The following is a 13,320-nucleotide window of genomic DNA, read 5'->3' on the forward strand; positions in this document are numbered from 1 at the left end:
TGAACCGTTCAAAGCCTGATAAATATTATATTGCAATAAGTCAAATATGCAGTTTTCAGTGGTGCCACTTTTCTTCCACTTAACTGCTGCAAAACCTTGGTGTGGTCCTTTAGTAAATAAGTACAGATGCAATTTGACTATTAAAAAAAGGTCACACATCCTTAGTAAAAAACCCCTGCTGATTCTGCAGCCATGCTAGAGGGTTTGTAAGGCTGCAATGCTCATTATGAAGAAAATAAATAAATAAATAAATAAATAAATTATATAAATATATATATATATTTATATATATACACACACACGACCTGACAATCATGTTGTGAAATTGTTAATATGTCTGGCACTGGTTTTTGTTTACGTTGAGTTTACTGCACACAACCTTGTAAAAATACAGCTATGTTATAGAATCACCATCGTTTCACATTATGTTTAAAAGAAAGAATTTTGCCACATTTCTCATTATGTTATTTAACAGCAAAATGTAATTTCAGTGTATTCCCTGCTAGTACAATCATGTAAAAATACAGCCATTTCATAGCATCTTTCTTTTAAAAAGGAAGACCTGTCACTTTTGTGGTATTAAAGGATTTACTCTAATATTCAGTTTGTAAAGTATTTTTCACTAACACAACCATGTAAAAATGCATCTGTGTTGTATGATCACTACGATTGGCCCTATTTGTAACAGAAATCCTTGCCTTTTGTTTTATTTCAATATGAAATTTGAATGAAAAATTTATTTCTTGTTGTGTTTTTACTAATAACTAATTTAAAAGAAAGATTGAATGTTTTGGGGAATTATTGAATTTCATTGTCAATTGCTGGCAGAAAATCTAAAACAGCCGTTAACTGTAAATTTATAGATAATCAACAATATTCTTCAAATAAAAAATACGAAATGCATGTAAAATGGTCTGAAATTTTACCACACATTGCATGTAAATTCACTTTTTTTAATTAAAACGTAAGGGGATGATGAAGGTTAGTAGGATTCATCCTCTGGGGACCATGATCAAACAGAATTTCATGGTCATCCAATATTTGTTAAGATATTTCAGTCTGGATATTTAGGCTGACTGACCATTACCATCACTAGCATGGCCAAAAACCCTTTAAAAGTGTCTTATCTGATCGTTAAACCTACCGACCCAAGTGCTTTCCTAAGATCGTGTGAACAGGAAGTGCATAAAGTTGTTCCGCACTGACTTTGAGAATAATGGGTTGGCATCATTAGCTTGGTGCTAATACAGGGGGAGCCAATGCCGAGCTATTGAGTGCTGCATAATTTATTAGATTTCACAAGGGTGATTATTTCAGATTGAAATAGATGTGATCCTGAATTGTTCTGCTCTGTTGCTTGGTGTGAAATGAATAATGACGCTGCAGACTTAGGGGGTGGGGGTTGGTGCAGGCTGGACAGGTGGACCAGAGACATAAAGTCAAGGAGCAATAACACAGGGAGACACTGGTGTGTTGAATATGTGCTTTAACTTGGCATCAAAAGTGGTGAAAACTGAGATATTGTCAAGGACGTTTTCAAATCACAAATTGACTTTTGCATATAATTCTCTGGAAATGACTAAACACCTTGGCACTCTCCACCCTCAAAAGAACAGGTTAAATTACGAAGGATTGTACTTGGAGCATGGTAGAAAGAATGTTTTGTATTTACGTTTAGAAGGCCTTAGCTGTGTCAGACAATATAAAAGAGAAGCAGAAAGGGTCCTCATCCTCAGCTCTTCAGTGTCTTTGTGCCTCGAGGGTGCACATGTGTGCACCGTGTGCAAACACACTCAGCTGCTCTGTGAATGAGTGGATGTGAATGGGACAGACATGCAGCCTGCTGCTGCTGCAGTCTTGTCACAGACAGACAGGGAGAAAGAAGGGAAACAGGGAAAGTAATGGACACAGATTCTTCAATTTAACTCCCCATTGATTTTCTCTTGTCTCCGCCTCACTGGTGTCCTGGTCCTAGTCTTCTGCTGCAACAGACCTGACTGTCTGAGAGGAACGGTGTCTCAGCTGTAGTACCAGGAAGAGGGAGTTAGTAGAGACAGAAAGTCTGTGTCAGCCTGTGTGTCAGCCTTCAACCTCTTCTACAGGCTAGTGAATTTCAAACCAGGACAGCTCATTAGCCTGTTTGGTTCTCATTCTATATGAGAAGAAGATACAATTACATACCAAAAAGTTAAATTTAATACCACATAATATGGAATATGTAGGACTTTTGGTATCACCATGTTGGTGTAATACCAAAAGCACTGGGTTTAAAGAAATGCTGTCATTATTATTATTCTTTTTTTGAAAAAAAAGTCCTTACATCAAGTTAAAATGTATTGATAATTTGTGCAGAATAACACATCATCTGTACAATGTACAATTAAGTTCTTTGGAAAGAGCCTGAACAAACTTTAGTGGATTATTCAATACCTAGTATTGAATAATTTCATATTTTGAATAATGTGAGCGCTTTCAAGAGGGCTTGCTGTTGGTCAACAGCACAAATTTGCCTGTCAGAATTCACCAAAGTTAAGATCAAATTCACACAACAAAATCTGTGTGAATTTATTCACTCCCATGAGTGAAGCCACTAATTGCTGTGGCTCCGGTGAGATTGAGATCTTTACCATACCAGAGACTGAGAATCATAGACTAGAGTAAAGTTTGTTTTTCAGCCTCTCCTCCCCCTCAGATGTGTTGCCAGGTTTCTTTCCAGGTGTCTTTGTGTTCTGATGCCAGGGCTGATTCCTCAAATGCTGCTGTGGGACAGGTGTCAGGAAGCAGAAGCCACAGTCGGAAGTCTTGGCATTGCCCAGCAGACTTACCCTGAGAGTTGGCATCTGGTCATCAGCTGCACACCAACACACTGCCAACTGTTGAATACCTCATGATTCTTTTTCCCTTTGCCCCACCTAGCCCTAACTTACTCCTGCTATCAGTCACTTTACTTTCACTAGCTATCTGTCCCAGTACAAGTTTTGTTCTATCCAGGGATGTACAGTACTATTAATTCAGGAGGGGGTTAAGCATGACCTCAAGCGGGTGACTACCAAGAAAAAAAGAAAAGCCCCTCTAGGCAGAAACTTTGATTTTTACTCAAAAGTAATTTTGTCCTCTCTTTCTGTCTTCACAATGAATCCTTAAAGATCTGATATTAGGACCTTTTTGGAGTCTATTTTAAACATATCTGTCACACTTTATTGCTTAAAGTTGTTTAGATTTCTCTAAATCCATCTTTCCTTACAATCCAGATTCCCCTCTGTCCTCCAGTAGGCTGTTTCTGAAGCTATTTATATAAAATCTGCGTTATTAATGAGTACCTACTCCAATTGGCTGGAGGTGTGGCCCCCACCATCATCCCCAGCCAATCAGAAAACAACCTAATGAATAATGCAAGTTCCCTTACACCGTATCTCAACATAGAACAATGTGTGCTGCTGGAGACGTAAGACACTATATAACAGTCTATGAGGAGTGTAATCCTGAATGAAAGAGAAGAACCTGCCATTGCACAGTTAAGATTCCGAAAGGATGTTTCAGAACAGTATGATCGTGTAAATCGAACAAAGTAGCTGGAGGTCACTAGCTTAGCTTTAGCACATTTCCAGTGTCCTGCTTTACTCGTCATCCATCATCTAAAATGCAAACTCCCACTACAGAAATTACCTACACAGTCAGCTTAGTGCTGGACAGCGGTGGCCTCATGCTAAAGCTTCCTTCATATTTGATTTGACTGTTGGGTGAGATGTAGTAATGAGTTCAGCTTCAACACTGCTAGCTTTAGCTCTAGCTCAGTGTCTTGCAAATTTCAAAATTTCAAATAACTTAAAAAGACCAAGAAGATAGAAATGAGTCATTTTACAGCGTATGTAATGTAATGTATCTAATAAATAAAGTCAAACTATAGGCCTCGAATTTATTGCAGGTACAAAGCTGGCAGTCGCAATGCCCTCTAATTTGGTGGGACACCAAGTTGTTTTTTGCTGCTTGCACCTGTTTGATTATTTCATGGCTCAAAATAAACCCTTTTGTGCTGCAGTGGGTGGAGTGGAGTGGCTGAGGTTTTGTTCATGCAGATCAGGTAAAAAATTTAAACAAAATTACAAAGGAAGAAAAAAAAAGTTACATATTTTCTGCATTACTCCACATCAGTTAGGGAGGAATGTTTGCTTGGATGGCATGTCTATGCAATCAGTAGCAATGTTGCCTCAGCATCAAGGTTCTGGGTTCAAAGCTGCTGCAGGACACAAGTCTTTTTGAGATATCTTACCATATGATTTCTGTCTCTATAACAATGCAAAATTAATTAAAGGTGCAAGCAGCGTTAACCAGCCCTCGCACCGCAGCGCAGATGAAGGGTTTCTGTCACGGGCATGTAGATGTCTTCAGACCCGGGCTGTTTTCAGACAGTGCAAGAAGGAGATAAACATCACTTCCTTTGTCCACTATCTTACCTGCTGCTGGGGCTGCTTTGCTGCAATTTCGTGGGGGGCGCTATTCAGCCAGTTTGATTGCACTTCTAAGTGGCATACGTTTAAATGTACATTGTTACGAGTACTTGCTGGACAAAGACCTGTAACTTTAGTTTTTCACTGTTATCTAACATTGCATGAAGGAGTTAAAAATCATTTCCTGAGTCCACTATATGGTGCTAGAAAACACACACTAAGTGAACATCATGTCGCTGTGTATCAACTGTAGAGCACACCTTGAAAATTTCATGTGAATCAGATGATGTTTGTCATTTAAGGTTGACACCTGTGTCATCAAAACTGTGCAAGTTTTGAGCCCGATCACGTGAATTTCAATTAGTAAATTGAAAAGTCTTGATGAGTTTGTGTGTAAAACAAATTAATTTTCTATATTTCTTCGTCTATTTTTAGAAAAGTAAACACTTTTAACCCACACGATCTGGTCGAAGTTTGATTGTCACTGGGCTCTACAGAGTGAGTATTTCACTCGCATTTGCCCCTAAAAATAGATGTGTGTGGAGTGGAGAAATAATTTACTCGCACACTGTACGACTACAAATTACAACCATAACGCTATATGAAATGCTAGAGGGATTTAAAGTTGAAACAACGGATACAGAAAGTGGTGATGCTCCTAAGGCTAGCGGAGCGTAAGCTGCAGCATGACTGGAAAGAAGCACAACCAGTTAGCCTCCGCTTGGCTCTCAGCTAGCCCCGGCTCTCTGTTTGGATGCAACCGGACCACCAAGCCCCAGTCTTTTATTCAGGTTAAAGTGGGAAAAACCAGCGGGTCTGTCGGCCAGCTGAATGAAGTGAAACCTGCGGAAGAAACACTGGGACCATCATGGAGAAACAGTCCATAGAGGAGCTGCTGTGTTCAGCTGCACAGATAGGAAATCTCGCAGTTGACAGGATGTACCACTCTGTTTGGAAAAATATTTTACTCTCTTTTTGGTTTATAACAGCAGTTGGCAACGTTGGGACGGGCAGTAGTGCGTTTGGTTATTAGCAATAATTAATTATCATCATAGATAATTATGAATTATGAAATCAAGATATTGTTAACCTTAATCAATAATTCGGGCACCAACTGTTGGATCTGTGAGGAACACAGTTGATTTGCAATAATTATCAATTATCAAAGATAATTAACTAATTATAACAATTAATAGAATTATAATATGAACTAACAAATACGGGGCACCACCCGGAAACCGGGACCAATAACCAAACAAGGTAGTCTCATAAATGGGAGTTCACCTAGAATGTTAATGTCTGAGAGATAAACATTCAAGGGTGAACAAAGAAGGGTTGAATTCGAGCTCTGACTCCTTCAGTCAGCCACTTTTCATAATATGTTACACACAATAATGACAAAAGTACTTATCTTTAAAGATATAACAGTGTTTATTAAACTTAGCAAAATTAACAAAGTTAACAAATGCTTCATTCAATAAACAACTATTCTAAAATCTAATTCTACCAAAGAAAACACAACAACTATGTACAGGGTTGGACACACGCAGGGGAATGCATGTATGTGTGTGCGCGACAAGATGGCGACTGGGCCTGATGTGATGACGTCGTCGGTCTGCAACGCGGACGTGACTATGGGAGGAAGTCACGTCACACGAGACCCGAATGGCAGAAGTACAGCGGTGTCATGGCCAGACAAAAGCAAGATGGCGCTGCCTGGTGGTCGGCGTCTTGCACTCACCCAATTCCATGAAAAAAACATGTCTGATGACGGATAAGGAAAGACAAAGCAAAGCTTTGTCCGACGTTATCTGACCGTCAGATGTGCAAAAATATGTCAGTGCGTGTATCTGTGCGCATGCGCGTGTGTGTGAGTATGTTAGTCGCAAGAGAGGGAGGAGGGAAAGCGATTATGAGAGGAAGAGAAGCGGTTCCTTTGCCCACAGAGAGCGCATGTACGGACGGCAATCTGTAACGCACGTTGTCTGGTTTCTGATAGACAAAGCAATTTACTTTCTCGCTCACGGTGGCACAAACACAGCAGTAGTCCCGAGCGGCACAAACCCAAAATAGTCTAGTGTGGTGAACACAACTAACAGGCCGCAAACTTAAAATACTCCTAAGAGTAAACAGAGAAAAATGGACTTGGCGGTCCATCAACTCACACAACAAGAAACAATAGCAATAAAGCTAAAAAGCTAAATGAATTTGAGGACACTGGTTGCAGCAGCAGTCTCTCTCAGATCCAGGAATGTGTTTGGGTGAACACGGGCGAAGTCTCGTCTCGTCCGGCGAGGGGAGTCTTCGATGAGGGGAAAACATGTGCGTGGAGTACCCCCTTTAGTCAAGCTGACTCACAGAGGTACAGAAGTTAACCCTAGCTCCGTGACATGGAAAAGGCGTGTGTTTCAGGGCGTGCTCAGTTTTTAAAGGGGCGGTGATGTCATGGCTGCATCATCAGGACGCTGTGCTGTGCAGGAACGTCTCCACCAATGAGGGACTGTATGTTGACTGTTCCCAGCTGAGGTGTGAAAATTGCAAAGCATCCTTGGAAATGGAGTTTGCAATGGACTCCCATTGTCTGTAAGCAGCATTTTGGCGCTATTCCTTTGTCTCGAGGGAAACAAAAGAAAAAGCACCTTGTGGTCAAGCCTCACAGGTTACATGTAGGCCTTCTCTGTGTGACCTCATGGTTTGAGGCCCAACAGCAACCAGCATATTAGGTGCATTACTGCCACCTTCCGCTTCAGACTACAAACTATTGATTAAATCCTACACATTAATCCTGTCTGTCTAATAAACTAAAAAAAAAACTGCTGCTCCACCCTCATGGCAAGTCCATTAAAGTTTTAATGCTGAGCTCCGGAATTCCAGTCTTCCTGAGTACTTCCCTCATATAGCCTACAGTCTTTCTTGATCATTAGTACAATATATGATTACATGTGTAATAGTCTCCTCAGCCAAGTGGGAAAAAAAATGTGCATATATCAACATCGGCAACTGGCAAAAATGATAGTCAAAAAGTGATCTTGTTAAATAATCATGATCCAATATTGAACAAGATAATCGTGATTATGATTTTTGCCATAATCGAGCACCCCCAAAAACAACATAAATTGTGATTTACACACACACACACACACACAGAGTTTAAATATGTATGTGATAAATTGTAAATATGTATGTAATGAATTGTTTTCTTTAAGAAACTGTTACTTGAACATTTTTCAGTGTGCTCCCAAAGTTATATGTGGGCTCCTAATCTTTTTCATTTAGGAGCACATGTACTCCTTGAAAAAAAAGTAAGGATTGAACACTGCTGTCAGATGTGAAGAAACACTAAGTAACTGGAGTGTGGCGCAGTCCAAGGGCTTCTGTCACAGGCATGTAGATGTTTTCAGACCTGGACTGACAGGTCTGACTTTACCCCCCCCCCCAATTCCCATTCTCTCTCTCTCCCTCTCAGCTGGAGAGAAGGATTTCAGACTACTCCTCTTGTGAAATATCCTCATAAATCCCATGACTTTGGCCAAATCTTACATTAAAAATCACATTTTTTGTAGGAATTTTCGTCGCGAATCCATTGATACAGGTTTGAAAGTGGTCGGACTTATAGTTTAGACATCAGACGACCCAGTTTGGCACAAAGTTCATGCCCAGAGATTGCCTCCCCATTGTTTTACATTGTAAGGTGTGATGTCACACTCCAACTTTCAGGGCTTACTAGATCTAAACCGTTCGAGTTATTACAAAGTTTTTAATAACTTTTGTTCAGCACAGTGTGATAAGTCATGTATTAAAGTTTGAAGCCGATACCATTAACACCCTAGGAGGAGAGAGCGTTTATTGAAGGTCCATAATTGGCGCAAAGTCTTACTTTCATGGGTGAACTGCGGACTTCCTGTTGGATTTAGGTCAGGGGTGTCAGCATATGATTTGTAGGTCTTGATGAGACGAACAATTGAGTTTTGGTTCGATCTCTCTACGACATTCCTACGGGCCATGGCAGCCATTTTAGATACATGGGTGGCGCTCTGGAGCACTTTGGGGGTTAATTTTTACATTTTATCAAATTTTTCACCAGACCTGATGTGCGTGCCAAATTTGGTGAGTTTTTGAGCATGTTTAGGGGGTCAAATTTAGGGTTGAAGTGGCATATTAATCAAGGAAGAATAAAAAAGAAACAAACACACGAAATACAATAGGGTCTTAGCCCTTTGGGCTCAGGCCCTAAATATTATTAAAATTTTAAATTAAATAAAACAATAGGGTCTTTGCCCTTTGGACTCAGGCCCTAATAATTTACAAATGCTTTGAGAGCCACAAATTAAATTCTAACCTCTGTTGTATCAGGGTGAAGGCAAAAATCTCACACACAGATGTCCCAACACCTGGGCAAATAAAACTGAACTACTGTATATGCATTGCTAGATAGATGCTAAAGATAACTTAAATATCCTTCCATCCATCCATCCATCCATTTTCTAACACTTATCTGGGTCTGACTTGCAGTGGCAGCAGGCTAAGCAAGGTAGCCCTGACATCCTCCTCCCCGGCCAGGTCCTCCAGCTCTTCCTGAAGCATCGCCAGGCCAAATCAGGTAACTCTGCCCTTCACCCTATCTCTAAAGCTGTATTAAGACAGAATGTAAAGTTTTTTGTATTGGACCGCTGGACTGTTTGCAAAGTCTGTTTTTTCACCCCAAACAGCTTAATATGTAAAAACTGTACAGCTGAATATTTTTCTCAAGTTGAAACATTTTCAACAAGTGTGGACACATCTTGGCCTCAGTTAAAGTCAGATGTCCTCTCTTCATGCCAACTTGTGTCTTTCCAATTTATTAAAGCCAACAATCTCAATAAATGTACCGGTTGATCTACCTTCCAACCCTTACCTGTGGTCATGGCCTTTGGCTAATAACTGAAAGAATATACAAAGTATAACTTTTACAAGAAATATTTATATCCTTGCTTTAGTTCCACTTCTTCCAATACAAAGTGTCAGTCTAGCTTCCCCAACCCTCTGTCTCACCAATTCCCCACTGTCCTTGTTGAGGCTTTGCTCACCAGCTCTGTTAATTGCAGTACAGCAGTTAAGGACCCTGGCGGATGGCTCACATTATCTTTATTTACCAACCTAATTGTCACACTGACGGCAGCCTTGAATGGGGCTTTGCAGCCCTGAAGACTGATCACTCACTCAACTAAAACACAAGACACCAGGGCTACGCTAATGTATAGAAGGATATAGGAGGGTAGGGAGAGTATAAAGGAGAGAGACAGTGGAAAGCATAATAACAGAGAAGTTTACAGATTCAAATTAAAGTAAAACTTTGGTAATGTTCAACCTAGACCCTATTTTCCCATCTTTCTGTGTCTAAGTGACTAAAGTTGACAACAATTTTTGAAATTGGTTCAGAACTACAATTTTGGTGCTGATTTGTATCAAGTTGCATGGCATGGCTCTAGGGAATTGTAGTTTTTCTTAGAATTGGAAGTTGAAAATACTGAATAGAGAGTACACTGAGGAGTTTAAGGGGACGGTTAACACATTTGTGAAATCAGATTTTAAATATCTAATGGGTGAAAATTAATTTTAACCATATTTTACCCATATTTATCTGTGCCCCCAGTAGTTGACTATACTCCCATAGCTGAGGTCAAGAGCTCTCTATGACAGTTGGCCCCATGTCTATCCACTTTTGTTGCTGAATTATAAGTCTTCAAACCTGTACCGAGGTCAAGGTTCAAAGGACAATATTTCAAAGCAGGAGCCATGTAGAATCTTCGTATTCAATCAATCAATCAATCAATTTTTATTTATATAGCGCCATATCACAACAGAAGTCATCTCAAGGCACTTTTCACATAGAGCAGGTCAAGACCGTACTCTTTAAGATACAGAGACCCAACAATTCCCCCATGAGCAAGCACTTGGCGACAGCGGTAAGGAAAAACTCCCCTTTAACGGGTAGAAACCTCAAGCAGACCCCGGCTCTTGGTGGGCGGCCATCTGCTTTGACCGGTTGGTATTGACATATGTTATTCTCTGGGTTAAGAACTGTCCAACAATGTATTTGGTTTAGCTCTATGACAATCTTTTAATTTTCCCATTTCATGGACACAAGCTATCCCAGGCCTAGTTTCAGAGAGCACTTCGAAGGCCCAATATATGAACATGAAGCTTTTTGTTTGTTTTTTAAAAATTATTTTATTTTATTTAACTTTTATTTTACCTGGCAAGACATTAAGAACAGTTTCTTATTAACAATGACGGCCTGGCAAGTGCCAGAAGACACTTGAAAGTGTTGTGGAAATGGTGACCAAAATGAGTCACCTTCAGATATTACAATACTGCTGACAATCTAGGGCATTACTACAGGCTTGGAGGAAGGCCTGAAGTGTATGGGTTAGGGTTAGGGTTAGGGCTGAAAAGACCAACCTGTTCTCATTCATAGGCTACTATTTACACAACCCTGGAGATTTTTTGTGTGTTTATGATTCTTGGTGTTGGGATTTTGTCAGCATGACATAGCTCATTCACCCAGAATCTGTTTTATTAGCGAATGCAAGCATACAAAGAATGTGAAAATTAAAGGTAAACCCGGTACAGGCCTGAATGGCTCTAGTATGCTGTGGGGGGCATTTTGCTGGCATGGTTTGGGTCAACTTGTCTTCTTAGGCCATATTCAGACCAAATCAGGCAGTGCGGCCCACCGCTGCAGGGTTGAGCGGAGGTGTGTGGGTGTGTTTATTTGTGCTCTAGAATGTAACCACTGTGAAACAATCAGAAAAATAACATTTTATTGATCTGATTCACCGACTTTCTCACTTGTTCCAAAGTCTGGGTGCCAGGGCAGCAAAAGCACAGTCACCTTTGGTTTTTAGTTTGGCATGTGGTATGGCCCGCAGGTTGTGGTTGGAAGACCTAAGTGACCACTCAGTAGTATAAGGGCAATAATGGTAATGTATCTTGATAGTTTTGATAGCTTGACTGCTGATGTGTTCCCACTTTGTGTTTGTCCACAATTACTGTAATTAACACCAGACAAGTTAAAGTTCTGCTTCATGCTCACTCAGACTTTTAAAAGGAAGGCTTTTTACATTTTCAGAGTGAGTAAAGGAATCAGTAGAGAGGAGAGAGAAGTGAGGAAGAATTGCAGGGTGTCATGGCGTTGAAATAAAAAACAAGGAGAAAGTAAAGAACTGATTCAAAAAGAAGAAGGTGAAACTGATTCAAGATTTAAAGAAACTGTTTAAAGAGGAAAGAGAAACACATAGAGGCAGCCCAGGCATCAGGTGATAAGAGAGACATGAACAAATTCAAAGCAAGAGGCAGAAAAAACTGGTGAGGTCTGACTTACACCTGATGAATTACTGTTCTATAAATATTTTTAAAGGCACAATCTGGTATTCAAACTAAAGGACATCCTAACAAACAAAAGTCAAAGCACAAAATTAAAACCTGCTATATAAGGACTTACAGATCCTTTAATACAGGTACTAACACTACACAACAACTCTATTAACATGATGTTTTCTTCAGCTATTAAAATGTTGCTGACCTCAGTTACTGTTGGAAACACAGCAGTAAGATTGACAGATTTCAGTTATTAGGAAACAACATGCTGATTCATTATTCGTCTTACCGAGTCATCTATAAGTCAAACTGTTGTCTTGATTTGGCTTTAAGTTTGAACAAATTGATTCCCCATAAGTCAGTTTTGTTATTTTACAAACATTGATCTATATTCAAGAGAAGACACAGAGATATGGACAAATATGGATTAGATATGGAAATACAATGATATGGACAACTGCCTTACTGCACATGTCTGTGATGACAATGTCGACACAGGGCCTCCCAACCCCCTGAAAAAAATCCTTGGGGAAACACTGGAGAGTAAGACAGACAGACAGCAGCCGATGATGGAGAGGTGAACAGTGCAGCACTACACTGCATGAACTTTATCTGAAAATTGTGTGTGTGTGTGTGAGTGTGTTTTTTTCTCTAGTCTGGTAGCATGTCAATATATGTTTAATGAAAGCAGAAGTATTCTGCTTCTACTGAATACTAATATGAACTACTAGCAACTACTAATATTTTTAACATCACAATTCATAATTAATCTGGAAAGTAAACAACAGTTTTAGAGGTACACATTTCAATTTTTCAATGATTAAGACATGTACTTAAAATATAAATAAGGTGCCAGAGTGCATAAAAAAGTGTTAGAATAGATCTTGTTTACCAAAAAAATTTCCGGGCGGACACCCCTACAGAGGTCCAGGCTAAGTCCTGAATGTCCTCAAATCCTAGAAATGCCCCTGGTTGTTCCCATTCCTCTGCTCCTGTTGTCAAACAACCGACTGAGTAAATAGTTTAAATGTTGATCAAAAATACTATTTTACACTGACAACACTTTGTGTGATCAACTATAGTGACATTTCAAATGAGTGATCACAGAGAAAGATTGATGTGACAGAAACTTCTGCTCTTAACTTTATTGCCATACAGCCCAGGCTTACACCATCATTTCTCTTTCCCCTGTCCACACTACAAGTCAAGGCCATCATTTTTGGATTCATCCACTATGGAAACAACCTTTGGTGGCACCTGGCGGAACAACTTGAAACTATATTGGAAATGTAGTTGTGACTGCTTGAAGACTTTCTGCCTCTGAAACGATTCCAATGGACATTGAGAGCGTGACAGAGACATGACAGAGAGGAATCCAACTCCACATCCAGTGGTGTCCACAGCCCACATTCCTTAACTTAAGTAAAAGTACCAATACAGCAATGTAAAAATACTCCATTACAAATAAAAGTCCTGCATAAAAAATCCTACTTAACTAAAAGTACATAAGTAT

At 39.8% G+C, this 13,320-nt stretch overlaps 1 protein-coding gene across 1 annotated transcript in view; it reads left to right on the forward strand.

The window, feature by feature from the left end:
- The first annotated feature begins 3,463 nt into the window (after positions 1-3,463).
- LOC121896068 (melanoma-associated antigen E1-like) overlaps positions 3,464-13,320 on the forward strand; it is a 29,446-nt gene continuing 19,589 nt past the window's right edge. The window contains exons 1-2 of the mRNA XM_042409702.1: positions 3,464-3,514; positions 8,961-9,048. The gene's annotated coding sequence lies outside the window, so the exon portion shown is untranslated. The remainder of the gene's footprint in view (positions 3,515-8,960; positions 9,049-13,320) is intronic.

The sequence above is a fragment of the Thunnus maccoyii genome, chromosome 4 (assembly GCF_910596095.1).
Source record: "Thunnus maccoyii chromosome 4, fThuMac1.1, whole genome shotgun sequence".
NCBI classification, from domain to species: Eukaryota; Metazoa; Chordata; class Actinopteri; order Scombriformes; family Scombridae; genus Thunnus; species Thunnus maccoyii.